General features: G+C 42.3%; 1 protein-coding gene across 1 annotated transcript in view; it reads right to left on the bottom strand.

Moving 5' to 3' along the window:
* chuk (component of inhibitor of nuclear factor kappa B kinase complex) overlaps positions 1-12703 on the bottom strand; it is a 95993-nt gene extending 83290 nt beyond the window's left edge. Inside the window, exon 1 of the mRNA XM_073025420.1 lies at positions 12530-12703. The gene's annotated coding sequence lies outside the window, so the exon portion shown is untranslated. The remainder of the gene's footprint in view (positions 1-12529) is intronic.
* Positions 12704-13070: the final 367 nt, after the last annotated feature.

The following is a 13070-nucleotide window of genomic DNA, read 5'->3' as shown; positions in this document are numbered from 1 at the left end:
TGTCCAGCAAAGTATTTTGAGCTATATACCTATTTTGAGTGTTTTGCTTGCGTCCATACCCATTCCAAGTATTATGCTTGCGTCTATGCTTATTCCGAGTATTTCGCGTGCTTAGCTATGCAATAGCCAATCAATTGATGAATTTGAATCGGTAACCATATTTGCGAATGTAGTACCCTGCTTTTGGGTATAAGTATGACCTTTGTAAACCGACAAATTTGGAGTTGGCTACCTTACGCCCGAAGTGCGTGAGGCTGCGAACTCCTCTCTGAATAAAAACCGTTTCAGGGGTAATTTCGTGTCTCTGGTGTTTTTCCTCAACTGAGCAGGTTAATAATTTCAGGTTGACACTGGGACCACTGGTATTGCCCATGGGCTCCACTTGGAAAGAATTCCTTCAGCTTCCATGCGATCTAGCTCACTGACTACTTTACCATGGATAGTATAAGAAACCTGTCGGATTTTGCAAAACTTCAGTGCATCATTTTCATTTAACACCACTTTACCCTTATATGTCTGAGTTTTCCAACGCTATCCCAGTACCTTTCTTAATTTGCTTTTATATGGCTTCACTGCAAGGTGGCATGCAAATTGTGGATGAATCTCCAATCAAGTTGCAGCTTCCCAGCCACTCACAACCCCACAATGATAGTCCTTTTGTTTCTTCAACATACAAACTCAAATGTGGCTCACTGGTTGTTGTATATCATAGTTATGAATGTCATTCCCACATGAGCTATCTTTTCTCCAGTATAAGTTCTTGGTAGGATATCTGCAGGCTTCAGTTCAGTATCTTTGAAATGCCATTCAAACTGAACTAATGTCAAATTCCATTTTAATTAATTTGCCGTTCACTTCTGGCATAAGCCATATTGCTTGTCTATTTATTAATTTTCACACTGTGAATCTCAAGGCTGCACAGTCCCGTGACACTCTCATCATTATCAGATTTTTCATCAACAGCATGCAGATTAGTGGTCTTTTTGAAACTGCAACGTAACTTTTTAGCTTTTTCCTCTTCCCTGTGCAGTCCATTTATTTTTGTCTGCCCGACAAGCAGAAAATGCAACAAAGTAGGGCACGTACAAAGAGCAAGTTTCGCCCTTAAGCCTGCATTACTTTGGTGTGTGTAGGCACCCTACCACAACGGTAACACAATTTGTTTGGTCAGGACGGTTTCTGTTTAGATGCTGTAATTCTGTTCACACTAACTTTCTTTCCTAACTGCAACTCAACTGCATCTGTCAGTGATTTCCATTGAAATGGCAATTTCAACTGCTCTTTTGAATGCAAGCTGTGCTTTAGTTAGCTGTTTTTGAATGCTTTCTTGTAAGATCCCACAAGCTAAACAATGTCTTAGTGCGTCATTAAGACCATTACTGTAAAGACAATACTCAGATAATCTCTTCAATTCAGCCACAACGCTTAAATGAATTCCCCCTTTTTTATTCTGTTTATAAAACAAAAGCAAACTGCAATCAACAAATAGCTTTGGATCAAAATGTTCCTACATTTTGACAATATCAGCAAAGCTCATTTCAGATCAGTTTGTTTGGAGCAGTCAAACTTCAAAGCAAACTGTATGCCTTTAAACCAAATGTACTTAGTAAAATTAGTACCCATTTCTCATTATTTCATTTGCTTCAAAATATTGCTCAATTTGCTCAGAATATAAAATCCAATTACCTGTTGTGTAATCAAACATGTCAATCTTTCCGATGTACCAGTCAGTTGTTTTATTTTCATGATATTTATTACCCAGTACTCACTCGTCATAAACCCATGAATTTCTCCATTTACTGCCTTTTTAAAAACTCGATCATGTCTTCCTTTCCGAAGAACACATGCTGCGCTACTACCTTTTAAATTCAACTGTTCTTCAATGTACACCCTATCCTTGTTATATGTGTCTTCAGACTATGTGGATTCACAGTTATGCAAGGAACCTATTTCTACCGACATCTCCTTATACGCGTCCAAAACTCAGTTATGTGAGGAACACTGCTTTCCCACCAATACAAGTCATGTGCGCACGCCTCACATTTTCACTCCTGCCAGTTTCGCATTGGTTTTGGTAACATATGGATGCGCGAACTTGTGCTCTTAAATTTTTGTTGGTTTTACCTATGATACGGTGATTTTGTGCTTGAAATATTTAACTATGCCTCCTAAGCGTCCAATGTCATGTCCTGGGTCAGCAGCCGCGCAGCAGAGAAACATTTGGACAGCATTTATCCTAACATAACAGTGTGTTTCCTGCTGCCTAACACAACATCGCTGATTCAACCACTCGACCAAGGTGTGATCCATATTCAAGGCGTACTTTTTTTTTTACGGCAAACTCTCTCTCAGATGCTGCAAGCAACAGACGATTTTGAAAATCTCAGTTTACCAACTGTGAGGGAATGGTGGAAATCGGAACACTTGGCCCAAATGGCAATGGACATGGACCCAAGTTTAGAATGAAGTCAGCATTTCTGTCGTTCCCTGCTGTCAACCCTTATTCCCTACAAGCAAATTTATTGCTAAAAAATAAAATGCTGCCAAGCAAACAACTCTCACCATTTTCTTCAAATCAGTGTCATCTCCTGCTGCTGGGAGTTTTAAGAGTTCCGTGTGTCTTCCTTCACCCCTTGCTGTGCTTGATATAAGCCTGACGACCACAACCATCCATCTTATCCAGGTAAAGCTGCCTGATACCACAATAATCACTCATCTCCCAGAGCGAACACACCTGCCACTGTTGGTGAGTACTGTACACCCCAGGATGTTAACTTTCTATGATTTATTACATTGAATATTACCTTAAATTGATGAAATATAATACAAATGTTGTCTTATAGTACTGCTTTTGTGTCATATTGGTATGAAAATGTAAATAAATTACAGATAAAACATTATTTAGGAAGCCCTCTGAAAGACATCCCTATTTTCTCCATTTAAATAATTATTCACATTATGCGTCGACTTTGAGGAACGTATCCACCGCATATAACGAGAATAGGGTGTACTTTTCTTTGAACTTTAATGTCTTGCTGCATTTCAGTGAGTTGGTAGCCATCTTGGGTTCATTTTATAAAAGCCTCACTGCCAATGTTATGTAACTTGTAACTTCAAAACATTAAACTAATTCAAAGAAAGACACGTGAGTCTGAAAATATGGGTCTAGCTTTGGGTTCTTCTTTAAGCGAGGTGCACACATATGCAATTTATGTATACATACATATCACCCATAATTATTTAAATGAACAGGAATGCTCAATCGGCCTATATATTAAATACACAACAGGAAGTATCAGTAACTTTAAATTGTTGGGTGTTATTGTATCACAGGATCTGCTCTGGGACCAGCATGTCAATGTCATTTCAAAGAAAGACCGACAGCACCTCTGTTTTCTTAGGAGTTTTTGCATATTTCGCAAGTCATCTAAAACTCTGACAAACTTCTAAAGATGTGTGGTATATAGACTGGTTGCATCATGGTCTGGTATGGAAACACCAACGCCTTTGGATGGAAAAGCTTACAAAAAGTGGTGGATACAGCCCAGCTCTCCGCCATTGAGCACATTTATAAAGACCGCTGCCACAAGAAAGCAGTTTCTATCATCAAGACCATGCTGTCTTCTCACTGTCACCATCAGGAAGGAGATACAGGAGCCTTAGGTCCCATACCACCAGGTTTAGGAACGACTATTACCCTTCAACAATCAGGTCCCTGAACCAGCATAGACATCTTCATTCACAACACTGAACAGAACTTAAGGGCTCACTTTCAAGGACTCTGTGACTCATGTTTTCAGCATTATTTATATAACATATAACAATCACAGCACGGAAACAGGCCATTCCGGCCCTCCTAGTCCGTGCCGAACTCTTAATCTCACCTAGTCCCACCTACCCGCACTCAGCCCATAACCCTCCACTCCTTTCCTGTCCATATACCTATCCAATTTTACCTTAAATGACACAACTGAACTGGCCTCTACTACTTCTACAGGAAGCTCATTCCACACAGCTATCACTCTCTGAGTAAAGAAATACCCCCTTGTGTTTCCCTTAAACTTTTGCCCCTTAACTCTCAAATCATGTCCTCTCGTTTGAATCTCCCCTACTCTCAATGGAAACAGCCTATTCACGTCAACTCTATCTATCCCTCTCAACATTTTAAATACCTCGATCAAATCCCCCCTCAACCTTCTACGCTCCAATGAATAGAGACCTAACTTGTTCAACCTTTCTCTGTAACTTAAGTGCTGAAACCCAGGTAACATCCTAGTAAATCGTCTCTGCACTCTCTCTAATTTATTGATATCTTTCCTATAATTCGGTGACCAGAACTGTACACAATAAATTTACTTGTTTATTTCTGCATTTGTATAATCTGTCAGTCTTTGTGTAGTTTTTCATTGATTTTATTGCACTATTTTGTTCTAATGTGAGTGCTGGCAGAAAATGAAAATGAATTTCAGTATAGTATTTGGTGACATAAAAATGTTGCCAATAAAATTACTTTGAATTTTGAGGAGGAAAGTGAAATCCCGATCCATTGAATTGAAATCTTCAAATTGCCTATGTAAACAGTTTATTAATGACCTGAGTGAAGGCACTAAATGTGCGGTTGCCAAATTTGCTGGACATTGGATAGGAAAGTAAGTTTGGAAAAAAAAAGCAAGGTTTTTCTGCAAAGGGACATATGTCATTTAAGATCTGGTGTACAGAGAATGGGGGGGGGGGAGAGAAGATGTGAAATTGTCCATTTTAGCAGGAAGAATAAATAAGTTATTATCTAAATGGTGAAAAACTGCAGAACTCTGAAATGTAGAGGGATCAGGATGTCTAGTGCATGATTCACAGATATTGTGCACATATTGCACATAATCTAGAAGGTCAACAAAATGCTAGCATTCCCAAGAAGAATGGAATATTATAGCAGGGAGGTTTTCTTTCAGTAGCTGAAGGTGATGGGTGATTCCATATTTTAATTCAATTCAATTCAAGCTTAATTGTTGTTCAACCACATATGAATGCCCATGAACACAGCCAAACTAGACAGTGTTACTCTAGGGCCAAGGTGCAAAACACAGTACCGACAGCCACACAGCATAAATCACACACATAGCACATACAGGGGAGCACGCACATAAAGGTATCAGTAAGATACAGCCACGTAAACAAAAACAGTCCAGACCTGAGCCATGAATGCAGCAGAAACCTGCAGTCGACCACAAAACAGCTGCCAAGCGAATACTGGAGAGGGCAGCACCTGGCAGCTGCACTGCACCACACCACCCCTGGTGGTGTGCACTGGCTGTGATGCCTCTCTCCCAGCGGTTGCAAACAGGATACACCATGGCAAACACATAAGCACAGACAAGTACCATATAAAATAATTAAGATACTAATGCACTGCAAGCAGCTTAGAGATTTACTGGACCAACAACAAATGGAAGGATTGCTTTCTTGGAGAGCTTGCACAGGCTAGGCTTATCCCTTCTCCCCCAATGAAAATAGAGTCTTTAATTATTTTTAAGATAGAAGTAAATAGTTTATTTCATAAAACAGAGGCTTTATGAAATCAGAAATGATTTTATTGACTAGTTGGTGGACTTCAGAGGCTATTTGGCCTATTCATGCTTAAAGTCCAGGTCTTTGTATTTCAGTCACAGACCTAACCCCAGCTTTTCCTTTATCTCCTTTTCTTGGTTTAGATTTAGATTAATTCATTGTCATGTACACCAGGGTGCAATGAAATTCCTCATTCAAATAAGCATGTACAATGCACAGTACACATGCAACTCCAGCTAGTACGGGAGGAGCACAGCATCGGACCGGAAGTCCCTCAAAAGACTGTGAAGATGTCCGATAGATCATAGGGGTCCCCCTACCATCCACTGGGGACATTTATCCTGCGTGTGCAGGGCCTTTAGCATTTTCAAGGATCTCACCCATCCATCCAGCATCTTCTTTTACTTTCTACTATTAAGTAGGAGACTCTAATACATAAAGACAAGAACAGTCAGGATTGGAAACAATTTCTTCCCTAAGGGCACCAGGCTTCTGAACTTCCTGCCGCATCGTATTCAAAGTGTCACTGGATAATTTGTACTGTACCCTACGATATTTAATTTATCCACTTTATTTTGTTCATCTATGTGTAATTCATTTGCAGATTTAATTCTTACTTTCCCTAGTTAGTTTTATGTTATGTATTATGTGTACTACTATGCCTTACACCCTGGTCTGAAGAAATGTCTCATTTGGCAATATACATGTATTTAGTTAAATGACAATAAACTTGACTTGATTCTAACCCTGCACTCTTCAAGGTACAAGACAGATCTGGAATAAATTCCTTCTGGACAGATATCTCTTCACCATGTCCTCCATTTTTCAAACTAGTTCCGACTTGCATCCTCGCTTGATAACTGACATAGTGAGATCACAAAGCCTTTACACCTTTCAAACTAATTAATGTAAACACAAAAAGTCAAAATTACATTACTTTCTTAACTATTTTCTGTGTTGGTCTAAGACACATGAATGACCCCTGTAAGTGGAAATCACAGGTCCCTGCATGTTATGGATCGCATTAAGTTCCATGTTCCTGCCGAACTGGACCTGTTCCAATTCACTTATCGCTCAAATCGTTCCACTGATAATGCTAAACCCTCTGTACTCATTCCATTCTGCCCCACCTGGTAAATAGTGCCTCATATGCCAGGATGCTATTTATCGTCTTCAGAGCAATGTTTAATATGATCATTCCTAAGAAGCTGGTAGGTAAACTGTCCTCGTTAGGTCTCAACACCTCTCCCTGTAACTGGACCCTAGACTTCTTGACAGAAAGGCCAGTCAGTCCATATTGGGAAAGACATCTCTAGCTCCACCACGCTAAGTACCAGTGCTCGCCAGAACTTCATGCTCAGCCCTCTGTTGCCGTTGCATGAATGCACTGCCAGATCCAGTTCAAACCTAATCATCAAGTTCACTGATGACACAACAGTGGCTAACCTAACCAACAAGGACAAAGAGTCAGTGAACAGAGAGGAGGTAAAGCAGCTGGTAGAGCACAACAACTTGAGTTTCTAATAATCTAGTCAATATATGTAATTGATTTACTTGTTTATTTATTATTGTTTTATTTATTATTTTTTCTCTCTCTGTTATATTATATATTGCATTGAACTGCTGCTGCTAAGTTAATAAATTTCACGTCACATGCCAGTGATAATAAACCTGATTCTGAATTTACTAGTGATAACATTTAAGTTACACGTACTGTGATGTACACCTTGGACCCAAGCAGGAGCTCCCAACCTGGGGTCCACAAAACTCTTGCTTAATTGGACTGGTCCATGGCATACAAAAGGTTGGGAATCCCTGGTTCTGAGGAACACTCTTTCGTTTGGCAGTATAGATCTCTACGACTGAATGACAATAAACCAAATTTGAACAGTCAGTTCCCAACGTTAATCTGTTTCTTTTTAAACTAGGTCTCTGCCTGGTCACATTCTCCTAAAGTATATTTTAAATATAGCAAATTTTAAGAAGTTGCAGAACTGAAGAGTCCAATGGTGAGAGACTGCAGCATCAAGATACTTGATGGCCTTAAAACATTATTGGAGGGCTTGAATGTGGTGCATGGGCCCAAAGCAATTTACTTTTTTTCTGAAAGTTATGGGGTTAATTTAGTGTGCTTTTAAGAAAAAGCATGCCAATACACATAATAATAATTATTAAAATTGAGCAGCTCATGTAAACAGACTTAATAAAAACGTCATGTTGCTTTGGTTATATTGGACACTGATGCTCAGATCTCCCCGCCACATGAAATTCCTCTGGCAGGAGATTCCTACTGATATAAATTACTTTTTAAAAACTGCGCCTGGAATCTCTTACAGATGGAAGTGAGAAGAACAATGTATCAACTTTCAAGATTTTTTATGTGACATGAAATATGGTTATTTTGAAAAAGTAAAACACACAGTTGAGTAAGTCCAGTTTCCTTTACAACATTATCTCAAACAACGTCAGGGCATACTTCAAACAAAATAAAGTCTCCTGAATACTGCCCCATCAAAATTATCACTGGACAATTAAAGAAAATAAAATCACTTTGTTAATCAAGAAAATTTAAAACAGAAGTACACTAAAATAAACAAAATAACCCTGCACTCATCAGTAAGACCAAGAAATTGATGGTGGTCTTCAGGAAGGGGAAATCTGGAGAATATATACCAGTCCTCATTGAGGGGTTAACAATGGAAAAGATAAGCCATTTCAAGTTCCTGGGCATCAACATCTCAGAGGATGTAGCCCCGCCCAACATACTGAAGCACTTACAAAGAAGGCACAACAGCATCTATACCTCATTAAGAGTTTGACAAGATTTGGTATGTTACCAAAAAATCTCGCAAATTTCTCAAGTCGTCACTTTTTAATTGTCATTTCGACCATAACTGCTGGTACAGTACACAGTAAAAATGGGACAACGTTTTTCAGGACCATGGTGCTACATGAAACAGTACAAAAACTACACTGAACTACGTAAAAACAACACAGAAAAAAACTACACTAGACTACAGACCTACCCAGGACTGCATAAAGTACACAAAACAGTGCAAGCATTACAATAAGTAATAAACAAGACAACAGGCACATGGCAGAGAACAGTAAGTTGGTGTCAGTCCAGTCTCTGGGTAATGAAGAGTCTGAGGGCTTGGGGGAAGAAACTATCACCTAGTCTGGTCGTGACAGCCCGAATGCTTCGGTGCCTTTTCTCCCTCCTGCCATCTGGGAAGAGTTTGTATGAGGGGTGCGTGGGGTCCTTCATAATGCTGTTTGCTTTGCGGATGCAGCGTGTAGTGTAAATGTCTGTAGTGGCAGGAAGAGAGATCCCGATGATCTTCTCAGCCGACCTCGCTATCCGCTGCAGGGTTTTGCGATCCGAGATGGTGCAATTTCTGAACCGGGCAGTGATGCAGCTGCTTAGGATGCTCTCAATACAACCCCTGTAGAATGTGATGAGGATGGGGGGTAGGAGATGGACTTTCCTCAGCCTTTGCAGAAAGTAGAGATGCTGCTGGGCTTTCTTTGCTATGAAGCTGGTGTTGAGAGACCAGGTGAGATTCTCCGACAGGTGAACACCAAGAAATTTGGTGCTCTTAATGATTTCTATCGAGGAGCCATCTATGTTCAGTGGAGAGTGGTCGCTCTTTGCCCTCCTGATATCAACAACCATCTCTTTTGTTTTGTTCACATTCAGAGAGAGGTTGTTGGCTTTGCACCAGTCTGTTAGCCACTGCGCCTCCTCTCTGTATGCTGACTCATCGTTCTTGCTGATGAGATTCACCACGGTCATGTCATCGCCGAACTTGATGATGTGGTTCAAGCTGTGTGTTGCAGCACAGTTACAGGTCAGCAGAGTGAACAGCAGTGGACTGAGCACACAGCCCTGGGGGGGTCCTATGCTCAATGTGATGGTGTTGGAGATGCTGCTCCCAATCCAGACTGACTGAGTCTCCCAGTCAGGAAGTCTAGGATCCAGTTGCAGAGGGAGGTGGTCAGGCCCAGTAGGCTCAGCCTTCCGATCAGTTTCTGAGGGATGATTGTGTTGAATGCTGAAATGAAGTCTATGAACAGCATTTGAACATGTCTTTTTTGTCCAGGTGGGTTAGGGCCAGGTGGAGGGTGATGGCAATGGCATCGTCTGTTGAGCGGTTGGGACGGTACGCGAACTGCAGGGTGTCCAGTGAGGGGGGCAGCAGGGTCTTGATGTGCCTCATGACGAGCCTCTCAAAACACTTCATGATGATGGATGTGAGTGCAACTGGACGGTAGTCATTGAGGCAGGACACTGAAGACTTCTTTAGCACGGGGACAATGGTGGTGGCCTTGAAGCACGTTGGAACGATAGCGCTCAGGGAGATGTTGAAGATGTCAGTGAGAACATCTGCCAGCTGGTCTGCACATCCTCTGAGCACTCTACCAGGAATATTGTCTGGTCCAGCAGCCTTCCATGGGTTGACCCTGCACAGGGTTCTCCTCACATCGGCCACAGTGAGACACAGCACCTGGTCATTTGGAGGAGGAGTGGACTTCCTCGCTGCCATGTCATTTTCCGCCTCAAAACAAGCATAGAAGTTGTTCAGCGCATCTGGGAGGGAGGCATCACCCACACAGTCAGGTGATATTGTCTTATAATTGGTGATGTCTTGAATACCCGTCCACATGCGCCGCGTGTTGCCGCTGTCCTGGAAGTGGCTGTGGATTTGCTGGGCGTGAGCATGCTTTGCCTCTCTGATGGCTCAGGACAGTTTAGCCCTCGCTATTGTTAGGGCTGCCTTGTCACCTGCTCTGAAGGCGGAGTCACGGGCCCTCAGCAGCGCACGCACCTCCGCGGTCATCCACGGCTTCTGGTTAGTGCGTGTAGTGATGGTCTTGGACACAGTGACGTCATTGATGCACTTGCTGATGTAGCTGGTCACTGATACCGTGTATTTCTCTAAGCTGGTGGAGTTGCCATCGGTTGCAGCCTCCCTGAACATATGCCAGTCAGTGTGCTCAAAGCAGTCTTGAAGAGCAGAGATGGCACCTGCTGGCCAGGTTTTCACCTGCTCCTGAACTGGTCTGGAGCACCTGACGAGCGGTCTGTATGCTGGGATTAGCATAACAGAGATGTGGTCTGAGTAACCGAGGTGGGGGCGGGGCTCCGCCCGGTACACGTCAGGGATGTTTGTGTAAACAAGGTCCAACGCGTTCTTCCCCCTTTGTTGCAAAGTCCACGTTCTGATGGAATCTGGGGAGCACTGACTTAAGGTTCGCGTGGTTAAAATCTCCGGCGACAATAAACAGTCCATCAGGGTGTGCATTCTGCAGTTCGCCAATAGCCCCATACAGTTCACAGAGCACCTCCTTAGCATTAGCACTGGGGGAGAATGTAGACACCGACTAGAAGGACAGTGGTGAATTCCCATGGTAAATAAAATGGTCTGCATCTAACAGTCACAAACTCCGCTACGGATAAGCAGTATCTGGAAACCAGCACAGAGTTCTTGCACCATTCTGTATTGATGGAAACACACAAGCCACCACCGCGAGTCTTACCGGAAAGAGCTGCATCCCTGTCCGCTCGAAACAAGGTGAGCCCGTCCAGCTCCGGGATTCCGTCGGTGAACCATGTCTCTGTGAAAACAGGCTCTGTACTCCCGCCGAGTATTTCGTTGGAGTCGGACATAGTCCAATTCATTGTCCAGGGAGCGGACATTGGAGAGCATCTCTACGGATGTACCGCAGAGAGCATTCTGACAAGTTGTATCACCACTTGGTATGAAGATGCTAACGCAGAGGACTGAAAAAGCTGCCTTCCTAAATAATGGCTTCATTAGGAATACTTACTTGATTTTTTAATAAATTAAAACTTACTACTAAATGTACAACTTGGAAACGTTTTATTATTTCTTAAAGGCAATCTAATAAATACTTGATAAACATTTTTTATGGTTTTGAATTAGAAAAATCCAAGTTACAGACACAAAACCATATGACAAATAATCTCTGGGATGGAAAAATTATGCTCAACAGTGCAAAAAAAGTCATAATTCTTCCATGCCAATCATTGTCTGTTCCAACAGTGGCAAAGTCCACAGAAGCTTCAGAGGACTCAGAAGTCAGATCAGAGCGTAAGCAAGTCATGAAAGTAAAGTAGTGTCAAACACACACTAAACGTGTTCGGAATTTGTATAATTCCTACAGTGGAGGGAAATTAATGAGGTGCATTTACGGACAAGTTTCCATTTTTGACCCTCTCACCCAGTGACCATGTAAACAGCAGCAAATAACGTCCCCTGGCTGAGTAAAGTCACAGAATCCCAAATCATTTAAAAAGTGAGGGAAAATAAGTACACACTTTATTTAATACCTATGAGATACATAAATAATGAGCATTTTTTCGGGTTTAGATTAGATCAAAATCAGCTATATTACCTCTAGAATTAGAAAGCAAGCATGACATCTCAAAATAAACAAAAACACGGCCATAACAAACACCACCTTAAAAAAAACTCTCAGTACTTGATGGAAGACCAGCGCAGCCTTTAGCTAAAGAACTGCCCAGTCTCCGTCACGAAAATTCTTTGCCCTTCGGCCCACCAACTCCGTGCAGACCATCAACCACTCCTTTCCACTACACCCTGGATTTATCCCATCAATTATTGTCACCAAACTCTCCAGACTCTACCCCATGACCACATACCGGGGGCAAGTTAGAGGAACCAGTTAACCCACCAACCCGTACGCTTTTGGGATGGGAGAGAAAACTCACGAAGGAGCAAACTTTTCAGACAGCACCGGAGATCAGGCTGGACCCCATTAGTGAGGCTGACAGTCCCAGAATTACCAATCTAGAACTCCGAATGCGCCCAGGGAAGAAGGCAGGCCACTGGCGGGTGCAGTTATGCCGGGACAAGGCCTGACTTCCAGGGCACAGCGAGCAGGCCCCGCCGTCCTTCCTCCGGCCCAATATCCCTACCTTGGGAAGCGATCGTCGACAGAGGTCAAACCGATCCCCGATGCAGTTCCCAGTGGCAACATCAAATAACTCTCTACATCTGCCAACTGTTGTTTTCCTCCCTCAGTGCATCCTGATGAGAAACATTTCCGAACTTGGCGACATAGGACGACCCCGAACTGAATGCTGGGAAATGTAGTCCGTAACTGCGCACACTCAATCTTCTCACTCCCCTGCTACGTCACGTATTCTAACTCACTCCGGTTTTTAGCCACAAAGTTACGTGGGATAACTTTTTTTAAACAAAAACAATGCAGATCGAAAGAAGAAGGGTGAAAATGCTCGAATCGCTGTTCAGCATCTTCCGTGCAAACTAAGTAAGCAGTCATCGCACTTCAGAACTAAGAACTTAAGAAACAAGTTATATTAAACTTTCAAGCAACACACACAAAATGCTGGAGGAACTCAGCAGCCCAGGCAGCGTCTATGGAAAACCGCAACCAGTCGATGTTTCAGGCCGAGACGCTTCATCAAGACTGGAAAGAAAGTGGAGAAGTCAGAG

This window comes from Hemitrygon akajei, chromosome 21, assembly GCF_048418815.1.
Source record: "Hemitrygon akajei chromosome 21, sHemAka1.3, whole genome shotgun sequence".
In the NCBI taxonomy this organism is placed as follows: domain Eukaryota; kingdom Metazoa; phylum Chordata; class Chondrichthyes; order Myliobatiformes; family Dasyatidae; genus Hemitrygon; species Hemitrygon akajei.
Note: the sequence above shows the minus strand (reverse complement) of the source record. Positions and strands in the feature narration are given on the sequence as shown.